The following is a 16,836-nucleotide window of genomic DNA, read 5'->3' on the forward strand; positions in this document are numbered from 1 at the left end:
TGTGACTCAGTGTTTGAAATTACGGTGCCCTCTTGATTTTTCACTCATGTTCCGCAGGCTGCGGGTGGCACTACCAATTCATTATCAACACGTAATGCCGCCGCACCAGAGAGCGGGCAGCTGCCTGTGTAGTTAATCTCTATTCGAAAATGGCAGTTGTTTGAGGTGCAATGGATGAGCAGCCAGTCGCAGCAGAACAGGAAGCTGTGTCGTGCACTGTTTCTACAAAAGCGAAGAACACCGGCACAGGTAGCGTGGCCGAGCGGTCTAAGGCGCTGGTTTAAGGCACCAGTCTCTTCGGAGGCGTGGGTTCGAATCCCACCGCTGCCAGCTTTTTCTCGTTTTTTGTGCCATTGCGATGTTTTCTCGTGGGGTAGAACGCAGCTCCTGTGACCGCCGTGCCACGTAGGTAGCGTGGCCGAGCGGTCTAAGGCGCTGGTTTCAGGCACCAGTCTCTTCGGAGGCGTGGGTTCGAATCCCACCGCTGCCAATGTTTTCTGTCTCGAAAGCAGGAGCACTGATTACCCGCGAAGGGAACAGCGCAGCAAGCCGTGAGCGTCTCCTTCTTAAATTGTCGTAGCAGCACAGTGCGTGGTGCAACGACAGGATTCACAGGCGCAGTCTGGTGTCACGATTGCTGGCGTTCGTCTCCACGAAATGCGTCCCGAGCATGCCGTTTCTACAAAGTGGAAACGCTAAATTTTGGCCGTTGTCGTCAAGTAGCGTGTGTACTGTTTGCTGCGTTCGCTGGAGGAGCGCTTGCGTCGTTATCCGGTGTGGTCTAGTGGCTAGGATGCCTGGCTCTCACCCAGGAGGCCCGGGTTCGATTCCCGGTACCGGAAATGCGCATTTTGTTGCTCCTCTTATGCGACTTGGCCCGACTTAGCTCGACTGACGCTCCGCTGACGCTTGCAGAAAATTACGTTAAGTACGATTCGCGGTCACAAGTGACGGCGAGAGCGATGCGACGTCTGTCCACCTCTTATTGAGGCACATACCTGTGGTCAACAGAGTTGGAGGACTGCAAGACATTGCCACGGGGGTTGAATGCAGCTAACCACACTGCTTAGTGTCCTTACAGCGCAGACACGTTCGTTTGCCAGTATACATATAATGGAGACCGCGTCTGGCACAGCTGTGGGGAGACACAGTGGTGTGTGGGCCGAGCTTTGCTGTTCATCGCCACTTGCAGTCGCGAGAACTGCCGTCGGCGGTGCCTCCGTGGCCGTGATCGTCTAGTGGTTAGGACATTGCGTTGTGGCCGCAATAACCCAGGTTTCGAATCCTGGTCACGGCAATTTTTAAAGTTTTGCCTTGCTGTCGCTGCAGTGACGATTGTGACTCAGTGTTTGAAATTACGGTGCCCTCTTGATTTTTCACTCATGTTCCGCAGGCTGCGGGTGGCACTACCAATTCATTATCAACACGTAATGCCGCCGCACCAGAGAGCGGGCAGCTGCCTGTGTAGTTAATCTCTATTCGAAAATGGCAGTTGTTTGAGGTGCAATGGATGAGCAGCCAGTCGCAGCAGAACAGGAAGCTGTGTCGTGCACTGTTTCTACAAAAGCGAAGAACACGGGCACAGGTAGCGTGGCCGAGCGGTCTAAGGCGCTGGTTTAAGGCACCAGTCTCTTCGGAGCCGTGGGCCCGAACACATCGCGCGCTCGCTGCGGCGTGCCGGGCTGTGTTTACCTGCGGATCGCGGTCGGCGGTGTGTGCTTCGCGTCGCTGTTTCTTCTGTGATTTCATCTTTCTGTGAGTACCATGGATCTCGATAATTCAGAAAATCGTCAGAATAATATTCAGTGCGCGTTTGATAGATCCGTGCGTAGGCCTACGGCTTTCGAAATTCACCAGTGGATTAAAAACGACCTGCAATTGCCGAAAAGTGTAGTCCTCGGCGTTCAACTGGACGCGTTCCTTAATTCGTTGTTTCTTAAATTGTCCTCTTCTGATATGTGTGACACTTTAGTCAATGTTAATGGTGGTGTCCGTAAAATTAAGCACCTTGACGGTACTATTAGTGATGTTGTGCTGTCGAACGCGGGTTATGGTATCCGTACTGTACGCGTGTTTAACTTGCCATTCGAAGTGAGAAACGAAACTATTTCTCGTAGCTTACTTCCGTACGGTACAGTGCTTTCGGTTGTAAAAGAGAAATGGTCGTCAGCTTACTATTATGATGTTGAGAATGGTGTTCGTAGTGTCCGCATGATTGTCCGACAGCATATACCATCCTTTGTTGTTGTTGCTGGCCATCGGGCCTTTATAACTTATAGCGGCCAACCGGCGACCTGTTCTTATTGTAATGGTACCGGACATTTTCGACAGGACTGTCCGAAACGTAGTCGCCCTGTGCAACTACCACGGACAGACGGTCAGGACGAGGTGACGTGGGCGGCGGTCGCGCTTGGCGCCTCCCCCGCACGTGCTAGTCGTGTGTCTGTCCCTGAGATTGCAGACGACGTTGCTGCTATGGATGTTACACCTCCCGTTCTTGAGGCTGATAGCTCCCCGGCGTTGCCTGTGACTTCTTTGCCTGCGCGTGTAGCGGCCCCCGTGCCTGCTCCGCCGGCTGTTGATGAGCTACCGATTGTGTCTGACCCCGTACCGGCAGCTGTAACGCTTTCCGTATCGGAACCCGTTCCCGAGGCTGCTCCCTCTGTTGCGAATAAGACTGTGTCCGATGTTGTCACCGTTGTTGTTGACCGTGAGGAGCGTCTTGACGCCCCCGCGGAACCCAAACCGCGTAGGGAACGGCCGACTGAGAGGGCTGACAACGTGACTCGCATTCGCAGCGCTAGCATTTCGGGTGTTTCTTCTCGTAAAGCGCGAACGCCGTCCCCGGTGGTGACTTGTGTCCCACCCTACAAGTCCTCCTCTAAACAGAAAAAGTTACAACGGGCCTCGCAGCGTGCAGTTGTTGACTCGCGGCAGGCGTCGGCTTCCGATCGCCGTCGGCAGCGGCCTGCCGCTTGCAGTCAGCCTGCGGCGTCCGTGAGTTCCGCGGAATCCAAGCGAGACGAGCAAGTTCGTCAGCTTAAGGTTCTGCTTACTCAAACGGAACCTGTCGTGGCAAGCGATATGGCGATGGACGTTGTTTCGAGCGTGTCGCCTGCACATTTGGCGGGCAAACGCAAATCGGACGACTCACATTGCCGTCGCATCCGGCCGCCCTCACAGGATTCTGGATCTCATTCTGCCGCCGGCGCTGGACCTGCCACGGCGGCTCCTTCCGGTGCCGCTGTTAGTATGGGCACGGACGTGGTTTAGCCCCCCGTATTTTCTAGTGAAAAGTGTGACTGGGCGGCGGAAGTGGAGGTGGAACACGGGACTGGCCCTGGTACGTGACGTGACGTTCTCTTTGCTTGGCAGCGTGCATGCTTTCCTCGTTGTTTAAGTCTCACATTGTTTTTTGTGACGTTTCCTCGTCTGTGTTGTGTGACACCGGTCTGTTGCGCGTTTTAACCTTTATTGTCGCTCCCGAGTGGAGTTTTGGCAGCGTCACTGCACCCATCTTTGTGTACTTTTATTTGTTACGTATTTTAACTATGTCTGGTCTTTCTACATGTCGGGTTTCCGCCGCTCGTTCGGAGGCACAATTAGTCGTTCTTGCCGTTCCCTTGAATCATTACGGACGCACGGGTGTTTTTCACGATGTGCACATTATTTTTAACAAGTTGTGTAATTTCGTTTGTGTCTGGGGTCTGACACGCATTGCCTGTGTGTTTACCCCGCTACTCTCACTATCATGCGCTGTCTTAACGGTGCATGTGCTGCTTTTGTTGTGCGCATACTTTTTTTTCTCGCGTCTGATGAGTGACAACCGTTGCGGACATATTTCACTGTGCCTGGCACTTCCTTGCGTCGTTTGGCGGCACATGTGCATGCAAATTTGTGCCAACTTTTTTATTCGCCTTTAAATGTGTCTGGTATACGTTGTACGCGGGTGGAACTTTAGTCGTTGTGTAGCCGAGTGTCTACTCCTTGTGACACCGTTGCTTCCGCAGTTGTGCCCGTTTCTTTTCTTTTAATAATTATTGTTATTATCTCTTGTCTTTGTCTGTGTCTGTTGTGTGCCCCCCGTCGGAGGCAATGTCTCATCACTCGTGCCGACGACATGCATGGAATCGTATTGGCGGCGTACATGTACTTTTACTCTGTCAGTATCATTTATTATTCTACCTATGTCTCCTGTCTGCACCTGTTGGGGATGACTTTTACCGTTGTTGTCGATTTCATGCATCGTTTGGTAGCGCACATGACCTTTTGCTGTGCCACTTTATGCCTGTGATTTGCTTTGTGTCCGGCGTCGGCGGTTTGTTTTTTACCGATCCTGTCGCTCGACTGCGTTGTCCTCGCTGTGCCGGGGCACCTCTTTTTGTCTGTGCTTTCTGTCTGTGCTTAATTGTTGCTGTTTTAGCTATGCCTGGAGTTCGGTAGCCTGCAGTGGATCATTTTCGCCGTTCCTATTCACATGTTGCTTTGCTTGGTGGCGCCGTTGTGACCCTTATTGTGGACACTTCTTTCGTGTGTATTCTGCGTATGCTACCTGCCACCTGTCGGTATGTCATTTTTGCCGATCTTGTCCACAATTCGCGTTACCTTCGCGGCGCTACTGCTTCGCTTCTTGTGAATACTGCATTTGTTGTTCCTTGCGTTGTGTATGGTTCCTGACACGCGTCGGTGGCATATTCTTACGGTAAATGTTAACAAAATGCGTAGTCCGCATAAGGTCCTTGCTTTAAATACTCTTTTATGTGAAACCCGTTGCCATGTCGCCTTTTGCAAGAAGTGACACGTGAGGCTCTGATGCTTCTGACCGATCTGTGTGACTACGTTATTGTGGATAATGTGGTGTCTGATGACGTCACCGGTACTGCTATATTAGTCTGTCCCGGCCTCAGTGTCACGAATATTGAGTGTCTACCTACTGGCCGCGCTATTGCGTGCACTATTGAAGGCGTCGTATTTGTTAATGTTTACGCTCCTTCCGGCAGCGACTACGCGGCGCGGCGGCTCTTTTATGGTCAGGAGTTGTGTGAGGTTTTGCACCGGAACTCCGCTCATTTAATCTTAGGCGGTGACTTTAATGCGGTCACTGATGATCGCGACCAGGAGCCGCGCCCCAACAAGTGTCAGGAACTACACACGCTCATCAAGAGTTTTAATCTTAAGGACACGTGGCGAATGCTCCACCCGGTTGAAACGGAGTATACCTATTTTTATCCAACGGGACATAGCCGGCTCGATCGGATTTATGTGTCATCGTCACTAGCAGCCCCGGTGACTCGATCTGAGGTCAGGCCGGTTATTTTTTCAGATCACTGCAGCTATATTTGTGACCTCTCTCTTCCACTTTCTAGGCCTTCCTATCGCAAAAATCTGTGGAAGTTTAACAGCAGCCTGTTAGCCGACTCCTATTTTCAGCAGTCCTTTACTACTATGTGGCACAAACTTTTACAGACTAAACCCGGTGATAGTAGCGTCCTCGAGTGGTGGGTTGGCGCTGCCAAACCAGCAGTTCGGACCTTTTTAATAAATTTTAGTCGCGACGCAGCGCACTGGCGTCGCTCGACGTCACACTTTTATCAGAGCTGTTTAAAGGACCTCGCCCGACAAGTTACGGGCCAGCCGCATCTTCTTCCCGTTTTAAAACAATTTCAGGCCGAACTTTTGACCGATCTACGGCGGAAGAGCAGAGGGCCGGTTACTCGGAGCCAGCCTGTGGGCGCCGTGGACGGGGAGCCGCTCTCTATATATCATCTCAATAGAGAGCGGAAGATGCGCGAACGATTGGCCTTTACTGCGTGGGTCACTCAGGATGGAATAACAACCTCCGACAGGGTGACGATTGCGAATGAAATCCACGCACATTTTGAGTCACTTTTTCAAGATGTTGATGTCGATCCCGCTGCGCTGCGTCGTATTTTACAGGGGGTCCCTAATGTTTTAAGTCGCACAGACCGTGTCCATCTTAATGAGGCTTTTACGTCCGACGACTTGCATGAAGCTGTCAAGCGCAGTCCTCGGGGTAAATCTCCCGGCATTGACGGCATACCCGCTGAATTTTATTTGCAGTTTTTTCCCCTTTTCCGCGATACTTTAACTGCTATCGCCAATGAAATTCTTACTGGCGCTCCTCTACCACAGGTATTTGCAGCGGGATGCATCACGCTCCTTCCTAAATCGACTGCGACGCCGACTATACATACTGTCCGACCGATCACCTTGTTGAACGCGGATTATAAGATCATGGCGAGGTGCGTCGCGCACAGACTGCGGCAAGTCATGCCGCGCGTTCTCTGTGAACATCAGACGTGTGCTGTGCGTGACAGGAATATTTTTGATGCAGTTCTGGCCTATCGAGACTGTATCGGTTTTGTACGCGGCAACAGGGTTCGGTCGGCAGCGATTATGTTGGTCGATTTCCAGAATGCTTTTGACAGGGTTGGCCATGCCTATTACGGCGTGTGATGGTTGCCATGGGGTTTGGCCGTAAGTTTACCAACACGGTTCAGGGTTTTTTGCGTAATGCCACGTCGAGTGTCATCGTCAATGGGTCCCTTAGTCCACCTATACGTCTGACTCGCTCGGTCAGGCAGGGTTGCCCATTGTCGATGACACTTTACGCTTTGGCGCTCGACCCGCTGCTGCGGTCCATCTGCAATGAGTGTCCGGGGATCCAACTTGGGGCCGATCGCCTTACTTGCCGGGCTTATGCCGACGATCTTGGAGTGTTCTTGGGTCGGCCGGCAGATGTAGATACCCTGTACTCGGTTCTCCGGCAATTTGAAACGGCGACGGGGGCCATTGTGAATGTTCACAAGACGGTTTTGCTTCCCCTAACCCCACGGATGAGTCATGTGCGTCGACATTGGTTCCGTGTTGTGCAGCAGCACAGGGTCCTGGGGGTAATTTTATCTGATAATCCTCAGCGCATGGAGGCCCTGAATTGGCGTCCCATCTTACACAAAATTAGGGCGGTCGTTAAAATTCATGCGGCCCGGCATTTGGCGCTATACGATAAGGTGCAGCTTATTAATTCTACCATCCTAGCTCGAGCGTGGTATCTAGCACAAGTTCTCCCCGTACCTAAGCTCTTAGACCGCGCTATTAAACAGGCCGTCTACTGGCTCCTTTGGAAAGGGGACATTTTCAAAGTTTCCTTAGCCACCTGCACCTTAAATCCAGCCGATGGGGGACTCGGTCTGGTGGATTTTTCCGCCAAATGCGCGGCACTCCTCCTCAAACGGACTACGGCCGTGTTAGAGAAGGGCACCTGCAGTGCCACGGTCATGTTGTTCACTCAATACCGTCCACCTTCCGTGGTTGCTCCAGTCTCTGTCAGCCACATACCCTTTGCGCTGAATTACGTGCGCCGTTTTTATTTTAACAACAGCTATCTTGCGTATGGTGGCTCCAGCGGAGGTCGTGTCGGCGACATTATCCGTGCTCTGCGGGGATCACCGGCCCGGAACAAGTGGGAGTACCGCCTGCCGCACACTGACTGGCGAACAGTTTGGCGAAACATCGCCACACCCGTCCTCCCTGCCCACGTTAGAGCGACGTGGTATAAGGTCGTTAATGGTACTATTCCCACGAATGCTAAATTGCACTCTATTCATCTAAGTCCATCCCCCGCCTGTGAAGAGTGTCATGAAGTGGACAGCGTTGAACATCGCTTTGTGTGCCGTCGGTTCCGTGCTGTGTGGGACACTGCTAGGGATATGGTGCGTCTCATAAACAGGGTGTCTTTAGCGCAGGTGACAGTGGCAGATGCGATGGTACCCCAGTGTAAGGCGTTCCCGACCACCAAGCGCAACGCCACCATCTGGATACTCGGTCATACCATCCACTCTTTGTTTTGTCTTAAACTGACTGACCGACTGGATTTTCTCACGTACTTATGGGCTGAACATGGCCAGTCCCGTGTTCGACGTGATTATGCTCTGACTTTTGCGAATTTTTTGCATGTCGCCTTGGCACATGCTTATACTCTATTCCCGATGTCGACTTAATTAAATTTACATTTTCCTGCTTAAATTTATGACGTGATTGAACGTGCCCTCGCCTTGTGTTGAATGTCTATTTAGTACCAGTAACGATAAATATAACGTAAACGGGAGACGTTTCTCCCTTGGGAAATGCCTCGTATATGGTCATATGCGGGGATATTTTGTTTAGCTTTCTTTATTTTCTTCTTGTTTCCCACTCTGCCATGTATTGGTATGGGATCGTGATGCCAAGGAGAGGCGTTGCGTGAAAGTGTCCCCCCCCCTTTTTTTGTGGACATTTCGTTGTGTTTCCTTGATTTTACTTTGGTCAGGATTCCTGGTGTGTTTTTTCCTTCTTGCATTGGCTTCTTTCCATTTCTTTGTCGTTTTTTCGGCGTGCTCACCGTTACTCGGTTCTTCACGATGTACGTCCGTGTTTCATGATTTTTTTTGCATTGCTGGCCGGCGTTTTGCTTTGTGCGCTGACTGGACTTTTCTTTGACTTCTTCCAGCCGGTTCTATGTCTATATATATATACACTTTTTGTTTTCGCACTTCACGGAGCCTTCATGTAACTACTCTGCTTTCCGTGGAGCTGCATACGTGTTTGTTTACCCTTCTCACAAGGAATGCCTCACAGGAAGGAGGCTTACTTTGCTACTTTCTTTCGTCAACGTTCGTTTTCGTTTCCGTTATATCTGGCACCAGCACTTACTATAGCTGAGAAGCTCGCCGACGAAGGCGTTATTTGGAGAGCGCAAGGCCGGGCTATAAGGGGAGTTGGGAGGCCCGAAAAAAAAAAAAAAAAAAAAAAAAAAAGCTGCCAGCTTTTTCTCGTTTTTTGTGCCATTGCGATGTTTTCTCGTGGGGTAGAACGCAGCTCCTGTGACCGCCGTGCCACGTAGGTAGCGTGGCCGAGCGGTCTAAGGCGCTGGTTTCAGGCACCAGTCTCTTCGGAGGCGTGGGTTCGAATCCCACCGCTGCCAATGTTTTCTGTCTCGAAAGCAGGAGCACTGATTACCCGCGAAGGGAACAGCGCAGCAAGCCGTGAGCGTCTCTTTCTTAAATTGTCGTAGCAGCACAGTGCGTGGTGCAACGACAGGATTCACAGGCGCAGTCTGGTGTCACGATTGCTGGCGTTCGTCTCCACGAAATGCGTCCCGAGCATGCCGTTCTACAAAGTGGAAACGCTAAATTTTGGCCGTTGTCGTCAAGTAGCGTGTGTACTGTTTGCTGCGTTCGCTGGAGGAGCGCTTGCGTCGTTATCCGGTGTGGTCTAGTGGCTAGGATGCCTGGCTCTCACCCAGGAGGCCCGGGTTCGATTCCCGGTACCGGAAATGCGCATTTTGTTGCTCCTCTTATGCGACTTGGCCCGACTTAGCTCGACTGACGCTCCGCTGACGCTTGCAGAAAATTACGTTAAGTACGATTCGCGGTCACAAGTGACGGCGAGAGCGATGCGACGTCTGTCCACCTCTTATTGAGGCACATACCTGTGGTCAACAGAGTTGGAGGACTGCAAGACATTGCCACGGGGGTTGAATGCAGCTAACCACACTGCTTAGTGTCCTTACAGCGCAGACACGTTCGTTTGCCAGTATACATATAATGGAGACCGCGTCTGGCACAGCTGTGGGGAGACACAGTGGTGTGTGGGCCGAGCTTTGCTGTTCATCGCCACTTGCAGTCGCGAGAACTGCCGTCGGCGGTGCCTCCGTGGCCGTGATCGTCTAGTGGTTAGGACATTGCGTTGTGGCCGCAATAACCCAGGTTTCGAATCCTGGTCACGGCAATTTTTAAAGTTTTGCCTTGCTGTCGCTGCAGTGACGATTGTGACTCAGTGTTTGAAATTACGGTGCCCTCTTGATTTTTCACTCATGTTCCGCAGGCTGCGGGTGGCACTACCAATTCATTATCAACACGTAATGCCGCCGCACCAGAGAGCGGGCAGCTGCCTGTGTAGTTAATCTCTATTCGAAAATGGCAGTTGTTTGAGGTGCAATGGATGAGCAGCCAGTCGCAGCAGAACAGGAAGCTGTGTCGTGCACTGTTTCTACAAAAGCGAAGAACACCGGCACAGGTAGCGTGGCCGAGCGGTCTAAGGCGCTGGTTTAAGGCACCAGTCTCTTCGGAGGCGTGGGTTCGAATCCCACCGCTGCCAGCTTTTTCTCGTTTTTTGTGCCATTGCGATGTTTTCTCGTGGGGTAGAACGCAGCTCCTGTGACCGCCGTGCCACGTAGGTAGCGTGGCCGAGCGGTCTAAGGCGCTGGTTTCAGGCACCAGTCTCTTCGGAGGCGTGGGTTCGAATCCCACCGCTGCCAATGTTTTCTGTCTCGAAAGCAGGAGCACTGATTACCCGCGAAGGGAACAGCGCAGCAAGCCGTGAGCGTCTCCTTCTTAAATTGTCGTAGCAGCACAGTGCGTGGTGCAACGACAGGATTCACAGGCGCAGTCTGGTGTCACGATTGCTGGCGTTCGTCTCCACGAAATGCGTCCCGAGCATGCCGTTTCTACAAAGTGGAAACGCTAAATTTTGGCCGTTGTCGTCAAGTAGCGTGTGTACTGTTTGCTGCGTTCGCTGGAGGAGCGCTTGCGTCGTTATCCGGTGTGGTCTAGTGGCTAGGATGCCTGGCTCTCACCCAGGAGGCCCGGGTTCGATTCCCGGTACCGGAAATGCGCATTTTGTTGCTCCTCTTATGCGACTTGGCCCGACTTAGCTCGACTGACGCTCCGCTGACGCTTGCAGAAAATTACGTTAAGTACGATTCGCGGTCACAAGTGACGGCGAGAGCGATGCGACGTCTGTCCACCTCTTATTGAGGCACATACCTGTGGTCAACAGAGTTGGAGGACTGCAAGACATTGCCACGGGGGTTGAATGCAGCTAACCACACTGCTTAGTGTCCTTACAGCGCAGACACGTTCGTTTGCCAGTATACATATAATGGAGACCGCGTCTGGCACAGCTGTGGGGAGACACAGTGGTGTGTGGGCCGAGCTTTGCTGTTCATCGCCACTTGCAGTCGCGAGAACTGCCGTCGGCGGTGCCTCCGTGGCCGTGATCGTCTAGTGGTTAGGACATTGCGTTGTGGCCGCAATAACCCAGGTTTCGAATCCTGGTCACGGCAATTTTTAAAGTTTTGCCTTGCTGTCGCTGCAGTGACGATTGTGACTCAGTGTTTGAAATTACGGTGCCCTCTTGATTTTTCACTCATGTTCCGCAGGCTGCGGGTGGCACTACCAATTCATTATCAACACGTAATGCCGCCGCACCAGAGAGCGGGCAGCTGCCTGTGTAGTTAATCTCTATTCGAAAATGGCAGTTGTTTGAGGTGCAATGGATGAGCAGCCAGTCGCAGCAGAACAGGAAGCTGTGTCGTGCACTGTTTCTACAAAAGCGAAGAACACGGGCACAGGTAGCGTGGCCGAGCGGTCTAAGGCGCTGGTTTAAGGCACCAGTCTCTTCGGAGGCGTGGTTTCGAATCCCACCGCTGCCAGCTTTTTCTCGTTTTTTGTGCCATTGCGATGTTTTCTCGTGGGGTAGAACGCAGCTCCTGTGACCGCCGTGCCACGTAGGTAGCGTGGCCGAGCGGTCTAAGGCGCTGGTTTCAGGCACCAGTCTCTTCGGAGGCGTGGGTTCGAATCCCACCGCTGCCAATGTTTTCTGTCTCGAAAGCAGGAGCACTGATTACCCGCGAAGGGAACAGCGCAGCAAGCCGTGAGCGTCTCTTTCTTAAATTGTCGTAGCAGCACAGTGCGTGGTGCAACGACAGGATTCACAGGCGCAGTCTGGTGTCACGATTGCTGGCGTTCGTCTCCACGAAATGCGTCCCGAGCATGCCGTTCTACAAAGTGGAAACGCTAAATTTTGGCCGTTGTCGTCAAGTAGCGTGTGTACTGTTTGCTGCGTTCGCTGGAGGAGCGCTTGCGTCGTTATCCGGTGTGGTCTAGTGGCTAGGATGCCTGGCTCTCACCCAGGAGGCCCGGGTTCGATTCCCGGTACCGGAAATGCGCATTTTGTTGCTCCTCTTATGCGACTTGGCCCGACTTAGCTCGACTGACGCTCCGCTGACGCTTGCAGAAAATTACGTTAAGTACGATTCGCGGTCACAAGTGACGGCGAGAGCGATGCGACGTCTGTCCACCTCTTATTGAGGCACATACCTGTGGTCAACAGAGTTGGAGGACTGCAAGACATTGCCACGGGGGTTGAATGCAGCTAACCACACTGCTTAGTGTCCTTACAGCGCAGACACGTTCGTTTGCCAGTATACATATAATGGAGACCGCGTCTGGCACAGCTGTGGGGAGACACAGTGGTGTGTGGGCCGAGCTTTGCTGTTCATCGCCACTTGCAGTCGCGAGAACTGCCGTCGGCGGTGCCTCCGTGGCCGTGATCGTCTAGTGGTTAGGACATTGCGTTGTGGCCGCAATAACCCAGGTTTCGAATCCTGGTCACGGCAATTTTTAAAGTTTTGCCTTGCTGTCGCTGCAGTGACGATTGTGACTCAGTGTTTGAAATTACGGTGCCCTCTTGATTTTTCACTCATGTTCCGCAGGCTGCGGGTGGCACTACCAATTCATTATCAACACGTAATGCCGCCGCACCAGAGAGCGGGCAGCTGCCTGTGTAGTTAATCTCTATTCGAAAATGGCAGTTGTTTGAGGTGCAATGGATGAGCAGCCAGTCGCAGCAGAACAGGAAGCTGTGTCGTGCACTGTTTCTACAAAAGCGAAGAACACCGGCACAGGTAGCGTGGCCGAGCGGTCTAAGGCGCTGGTTTAAGGCACCAGTCTCTTCGGAGGCGTGGGTTCGAATCCCACCGCTGCCAGCTTTTTCTCGTTTTTTGTGCCATTGCGATGTTTTCTCGTGGGGTAGAACGCAGCTCCTGTGACCGCCGTGCCACGTAGGTAGCGTGGCCGAGCGGTCTAAGGCGCTGGTTTCAGGCACCAGTCTCTTCGGAGGCGTGGGTTCGAATCCCACCGCTGCCAATGTTTTCTGTCTCGAAAGCAGGAGCACTGATTACCCGCGAAGGGAACAGCGCAGCAAGCCGTGAGCGTCTCCTTCTTAAATTGTCGTAGCAGCACAGTGCGTGGTGCAACGACAGGATTCACAGGCGCAGTCTGGTGTCACGATTGCTGGCGTTCGTCTCCACGAAATGCGTCCCGAGCATGCCGTTTCTACAAAGTGGAAACGCTAAATTTTGGCCGTTGTCGTCAAGTAGCGTGTGTACTGTTTGCTGCGTTCGCTGGAGGAGCGCTTGCGTCGTTATCCGGTGTGGTCTAGTGGCTAGGATGCCTGGCTCTCACCCAGGAGGCCCGGGTTCGATTCCCGGTACCGGAAATGCGCATTTTGTTGCTCCTCTTATGCGACTTGGCCCGACTTAGCTCGACTGACGCTCCGCTGACGCTTGCAGAAAATTACGTTAAGTACGATTCGCGGTCACAAGTGACGGCGAGAGCGATGCGACGTCTGTCCACCTCTTATTGAGGCACATACCTGTGGTCAACAGAGTTGGAGGACTGCAAGACATTGCCACGGGGGTTGAATGCAGCTAACCACACTGCTTAGTGTCCTTACAGCGCAGACACGTTCGTTTGCCAGTATACATATAATGGAGACCGCGTCTGGCACAGCTGTGGGGAGACACAGTGGTGTGTGGGCCGAGCTTTGCTGTTCATCGCCACTTGCAGTCGCGAGAACTGCCGTCGGCGGTGCCTCCGTGGCCGTGATCGTCTAGTGGTTAGGACATTGCGTTGTGGCCGCAATAACCCAGGTTTCGAATCCTGGTCACGGCAATTTTTAAAGTTTTGCCTTGCTGTCGCTGCAGTGACGATTGTGACTCAGTGTTTGAAATTACGGTGCCCTCTTGATTTTTCACTCATGTTCCGCAGGCTGCGGGTGGCACTACCAATTCATTATCAACACGTAATGCCGCCGCACCAGAGAGCGGGCAGCTGCCTGTGTAGTTAATCTCTATTCGAAAATGGCAGTTGTTTGAGGTGCAATGGATGAGCAGCCAGTCGCAGCAGAACAGGAAGCTGTGTCGTGCACTGTTTCTACAAAAGCGAAGAACACCGGCACAGGTAGCGTGGCCGAGCGGTCTAAGGCGCTGGTTTAAGGCACCAGTCTCTTCGGAGGCGTGGGTTCGAATCCCACCGCTGCCAGCTTTTTCTCGTTTTTTGTGCCATTGCGATGTTTTCTCGTGGGGTAGAACGCAGCTCCTGTGACCGCCGTGCCACGTAGGTAGCGTGGCCGAGCGGTCTAAGGCGCTGGTTTCAGGCACCAGTCTCTTCGGAGGCGTGGGTTCGAATCCCACCGCTGCCAATGTTTTCTGTCTCGAAAGCAGGAGCACTGATTACCCGCGAAGGGAACAGCGCAGCAAGCCGTGAGCGTCTCCTTCTTAAATTGTCGTAGCAGCACAGTGCGTGGTGCAACGACAGGATTCACAGGCGCAGTCTGGTGTCACGATTGCTGGCGTTCGTCTCCACGAAATGCGTCCCGAGCATGCCGTTTCTACAAAGTGGAAACGCTAAATTTTGGCCGTTGTCGTCAAGTAGCGTGTGTACTGTTTGCTGCGTTCGCTGGAGGAGCGCTTGCGTCGTTATCCGGTGTGGTCTAGTGGCTAGGATGCCTGGCTCTCACCCAGGAGGCCCGGGTTCGATTCCCGGTACCGGAAATGCGCATTTTGTTGCTCCTCTTATGCGACTTGGCCCGACTTAGCTCGACTGACGCTCCGCTGACGCTTGCAGAAAATTACGTTAAGTACGATTCGCGGTCACAAGTGACGGCGAGAGCGATGCGACGTCTGTCCACCTCTTATTGAGGCACATACCTGTGGTCAACAGAGTTGGAGGACTGCAAGACATTGCCACGGGGGTTGAATGCAGCTAACCACACTGCTTAGTGTCCTTACAGCGCAGACACGTTCGTTTGCCAGTATACATATAATGGAGACCGCGTCTGGCACAGCTGTGGGGAGACACAGTGGTGTGTGGGCCGAGCTTTGCTGTTCATCGCCACTTGCAGTCGCGAGAACTGCCGTCGGCGGTGCCTCCGTGGCCGTGATCGTCTAGTGGTTAGGACATTGCGTTGTGGCCGCAATAACCCAGGTTTCGAATCCTGGTCACGGCAATTTTTAAAGTTTTGCCTTGCTGTCGCTGCAGTGACGATTGTGACTCAGTGTTTGAAATTACGGTGCCCTCTTGATTTTTCACTCATGTTCCGCAGGCTGCGGGTGGCACTACCAATTCATTATCAACACGTAATGCCGCCGCACCAGAGAGCGGGCAGCTGCCTGTGTAGTTAATCTCTATTCGAAAATGGCAGTTGTTTGAGGTGCAATGGATGAGCAGCCAGTCGCAGCAGAACAGGAAGCTGTGTCGTGCACTGTTTCTACAAAAGCGAAGAACACGGGCACAGGTAGCGTGGCCGAGCGGTCTAAGGCGCTGGTTTAAGGCACCAGTCTCTTCGGAGGCGTGGTTTCGAATCCCACCGCTGCCAGCTTTTTCTCGTTTTTTGTGCCATTGCGATGTTTTCTCGTGGGGTAGAACGCAGCTCCTGTGACCGCCGTGCCACGTAGGTAGCGTGGCCGAGCGGTCTAAGGCGCTGGTTTCAGGCACCAGTCTCTTCGGAGGCGTGGGTTCGAATCCCACCGCTGCCAATGTTTTCTGTCTCGAAAGCAGGAGCACTGATTACCCGCGAAGGGAACAGCGCAGCAAGCCGTGAGCGTCTCTTTCTTAAATTGTCGTAGCAGCACAGTGCGTGGTGCAACGACAGGATTCACAGGCGCAGTCTGGTGTCACGATTGCTGGCGTTCGTCTCCACGAAATGCGTCCCGAGCATGCCGTTCTACAAAGTGGAAACGCTAAATTTTGGCCGTTGTCGTCAAGTAGCGTGTGTACTGTTTGCTGCGTTCGCTGGAGGAGCGCTTGCGTCGTTATCCGGTGTGGTCTAGTGGCTAGGATGCCTGGCTCTCACCCAGGAGGCCCGGGTTCGATTCCCGGTACCGGAAATGCGCATTTTGTTGCTCCTCTTATGCGACTTGGCCCGACTTAGCTCGACTGACGCTCCGCTGACGCTTGCAGAAAATTACGTTAAGTACGATTCGCGGTCACAAGTGACGGCGAGAGCGATGCGACGTCTGTCCACCTCTTATTGAGGCACATACCTGTGGTCAACAGAGTTGGAGGACTGCAAGACATTGCCACGGGGGTTGAATGCAGCTAACCACACTGCTTAGTGTCCTTACAGCGCAGACACGTTCGTTTGCCAGTATACATATAATGGAGACCGCGTCTGGCACAGCTGTGGGGAGACACAGTGGTGTGTGGGCCGAGCTTTGCTGTTCATCGCCACTTGCAGTCGCGAGAACTGCCGTCGGCGGTGCCTCCGTGGCCGTGATCGTCTAGTGGTTAGGACATTGCGTTGTGGCCGCAATAACCCAGGTTTCGAATCCTGGTCACGGCAATTTTTAAAGTTTTGCCTTGCTGTCGCTGCAGTGACGATTGTGACTCAGTGTTTGAAATTACGGTGCCCTCTTGATTTTTCACTCATGTTCCGCAGGCTGCGGGTGGCACTACCAATTCATTATCAACACGTAATGCCGCCGCACCAGAGAGCGGGCAGCTGCCTGTGTAGTTAATCTCTATTCGAAAATGGCAGTTGTTTGAGGTGCAATGGATGAGCAGCCAGTCGCAGCAGAACAGGAAGCTGTGTCGTGCACTGTTTCTACAAAAGCGAAGAACACCGGCACAGGTAGCGTGGCCGAGCGGTCTAAGGCGCTGGTTTAAGGCACCAGTCTCTTCGGAGGCGTGGGTTCGAATCCCACCGCTGCCA

General features: G+C 53.0%; 28 non-coding genes across 28 annotated transcripts; all 28 read left to right on the forward strand.

Annotated features, from left to right (window-relative positions):
* The first annotated feature begins 248 nt into the window (after positions 1-248).
* On the forward strand, positions 249-330 carry Trnal-aag (transfer RNA leucine (anticodon AAG)). Its single transcript has one exon. It is a non-coding gene; the product is annotated as a tRNA-Leu (tRNA).
* Positions 331-408: 78 nt separating this feature from the next.
* Positions 409-490, forward strand: Trnal-cag (transfer RNA leucine (anticodon CAG)). Its single transcript has one exon. It is a non-coding gene; the product is annotated as a tRNA-Leu (tRNA).
* A 280-nt stretch (positions 491-770) lies between these two features.
* On the forward strand, positions 771-842 carry Trnae-cuc (transfer RNA glutamic acid (anticodon CUC)). The gene has a single exon. It is a non-coding gene; the product is annotated as a tRNA-Glu (tRNA).
* Positions 843-1,224: 382 nt separating this feature from the next.
* On the forward strand, positions 1,225-1,297 carry Trnah-gug (transfer RNA histidin (anticodon GUG)). Its single transcript has one exon. It is a non-coding gene; the product is annotated as a tRNA-His (tRNA).
* Positions 1,298-8,901: 7,604 nt separating this feature from the next.
* Positions 8,902-8,983, forward strand: Trnal-cag (transfer RNA leucine (anticodon CAG)). The gene has a single exon. It is a non-coding gene; the product is annotated as a tRNA-Leu (tRNA).
* A 279-nt stretch (positions 8,984-9,262) lies between these two features.
* Trnae-cuc (transfer RNA glutamic acid (anticodon CUC)) lies at positions 9,263-9,334 on the forward strand. The gene has a single exon. It is a non-coding gene; the product is annotated as a tRNA-Glu (tRNA).
* Positions 9,335-9,716: 382 nt separating this feature from the next.
* Trnah-gug (transfer RNA histidin (anticodon GUG)) lies at positions 9,717-9,789 on the forward strand. Its single transcript has one exon. It is a non-coding gene; the product is annotated as a tRNA-His (tRNA).
* A 287-nt stretch (positions 9,790-10,076) lies between these two features.
* Positions 10,077-10,158, forward strand: Trnal-aag (transfer RNA leucine (anticodon AAG)). Its single transcript has one exon. It is a non-coding gene; the product is annotated as a tRNA-Leu (tRNA).
* A 78-nt stretch (positions 10,159-10,236) lies between these two features.
* Positions 10,237-10,318, forward strand: Trnal-cag (transfer RNA leucine (anticodon CAG)). Its single transcript has one exon. It is a non-coding gene; the product is annotated as a tRNA-Leu (tRNA).
* A 280-nt stretch (positions 10,319-10,598) lies between these two features.
* On the forward strand, positions 10,599-10,670 carry Trnae-cuc (transfer RNA glutamic acid (anticodon CUC)). Its single transcript has one exon. It is a non-coding gene; the product is annotated as a tRNA-Glu (tRNA).
* A 382-nt stretch (positions 10,671-11,052) lies between these two features.
* On the forward strand, positions 11,053-11,125 carry Trnah-gug (transfer RNA histidin (anticodon GUG)). The gene has a single exon. It is a non-coding gene; the product is annotated as a tRNA-His (tRNA).
* Positions 11,126-11,412: 287 nt separating this feature from the next.
* Positions 11,413-11,494, forward strand: Trnal-aag (transfer RNA leucine (anticodon AAG)). The gene has a single exon. It is a non-coding gene; the product is annotated as a tRNA-Leu (tRNA).
* A 78-nt stretch (positions 11,495-11,572) lies between these two features.
* On the forward strand, positions 11,573-11,654 carry Trnal-cag (transfer RNA leucine (anticodon CAG)). Its single transcript has one exon. It is a non-coding gene; the product is annotated as a tRNA-Leu (tRNA).
* Positions 11,655-11,933: 279 nt separating this feature from the next.
* Positions 11,934-12,005, forward strand: Trnae-cuc (transfer RNA glutamic acid (anticodon CUC)). Its single transcript has one exon. It is a non-coding gene; the product is annotated as a tRNA-Glu (tRNA).
* A 382-nt stretch (positions 12,006-12,387) lies between these two features.
* Positions 12,388-12,460, forward strand: Trnah-gug (transfer RNA histidin (anticodon GUG)). Its single transcript has one exon. It is a non-coding gene; the product is annotated as a tRNA-His (tRNA).
* A 287-nt stretch (positions 12,461-12,747) lies between these two features.
* On the forward strand, positions 12,748-12,829 carry Trnal-aag (transfer RNA leucine (anticodon AAG)). The gene has a single exon. It is a non-coding gene; the product is annotated as a tRNA-Leu (tRNA).
* Positions 12,830-12,907: 78 nt separating this feature from the next.
* Positions 12,908-12,989, forward strand: Trnal-cag (transfer RNA leucine (anticodon CAG)). Its single transcript has one exon. It is a non-coding gene; the product is annotated as a tRNA-Leu (tRNA).
* A 280-nt stretch (positions 12,990-13,269) lies between these two features.
* Positions 13,270-13,341, forward strand: Trnae-cuc (transfer RNA glutamic acid (anticodon CUC)). The gene has a single exon. It is a non-coding gene; the product is annotated as a tRNA-Glu (tRNA).
* A 382-nt stretch (positions 13,342-13,723) lies between these two features.
* On the forward strand, positions 13,724-13,796 carry Trnah-gug (transfer RNA histidin (anticodon GUG)). The gene has a single exon. It is a non-coding gene; the product is annotated as a tRNA-His (tRNA).
* A 287-nt stretch (positions 13,797-14,083) lies between these two features.
* Positions 14,084-14,165, forward strand: Trnal-aag (transfer RNA leucine (anticodon AAG)). Its single transcript has one exon. It is a non-coding gene; the product is annotated as a tRNA-Leu (tRNA).
* A 78-nt stretch (positions 14,166-14,243) lies between these two features.
* On the forward strand, positions 14,244-14,325 carry Trnal-cag (transfer RNA leucine (anticodon CAG)). The gene has a single exon. It is a non-coding gene; the product is annotated as a tRNA-Leu (tRNA).
* A 280-nt stretch (positions 14,326-14,605) lies between these two features.
* Positions 14,606-14,677, forward strand: Trnae-cuc (transfer RNA glutamic acid (anticodon CUC)). The gene has a single exon. It is a non-coding gene; the product is annotated as a tRNA-Glu (tRNA).
* Positions 14,678-15,059: 382 nt separating this feature from the next.
* Positions 15,060-15,132, forward strand: Trnah-gug (transfer RNA histidin (anticodon GUG)). The gene has a single exon. It is a non-coding gene; the product is annotated as a tRNA-His (tRNA).
* A 287-nt stretch (positions 15,133-15,419) lies between these two features.
* Positions 15,420-15,501, forward strand: Trnal-aag (transfer RNA leucine (anticodon AAG)). Its single transcript has one exon. It is a non-coding gene; the product is annotated as a tRNA-Leu (tRNA).
* A 78-nt stretch (positions 15,502-15,579) lies between these two features.
* On the forward strand, positions 15,580-15,661 carry Trnal-cag (transfer RNA leucine (anticodon CAG)). The gene has a single exon. It is a non-coding gene; the product is annotated as a tRNA-Leu (tRNA).
* Positions 15,662-15,940: 279 nt separating this feature from the next.
* Trnae-cuc (transfer RNA glutamic acid (anticodon CUC)) lies at positions 15,941-16,012 on the forward strand. Its single transcript has one exon. It is a non-coding gene; the product is annotated as a tRNA-Glu (tRNA).
* Positions 16,013-16,394: 382 nt separating this feature from the next.
* On the forward strand, positions 16,395-16,467 carry Trnah-gug (transfer RNA histidin (anticodon GUG)). Its single transcript has one exon. It is a non-coding gene; the product is annotated as a tRNA-His (tRNA).
* Positions 16,468-16,754: 287 nt separating this feature from the next.
* Positions 16,755-16,836, forward strand: Trnal-aag (transfer RNA leucine (anticodon AAG)). Its single transcript has one exon. It is a non-coding gene; the product is annotated as a tRNA-Leu (tRNA).

The sequence above is a fragment of the Schistocerca nitens genome, unplaced genomic scaffold, assembly GCF_023898315.1.
Source record: "Schistocerca nitens isolate TAMUIC-IGC-003100 unplaced genomic scaffold, iqSchNite1.1 HiC_scaffold_344, whole genome shotgun sequence".
NCBI lineage: Eukaryota > Metazoa > Arthropoda > Insecta > Orthoptera > Acrididae > Schistocerca > Schistocerca nitens.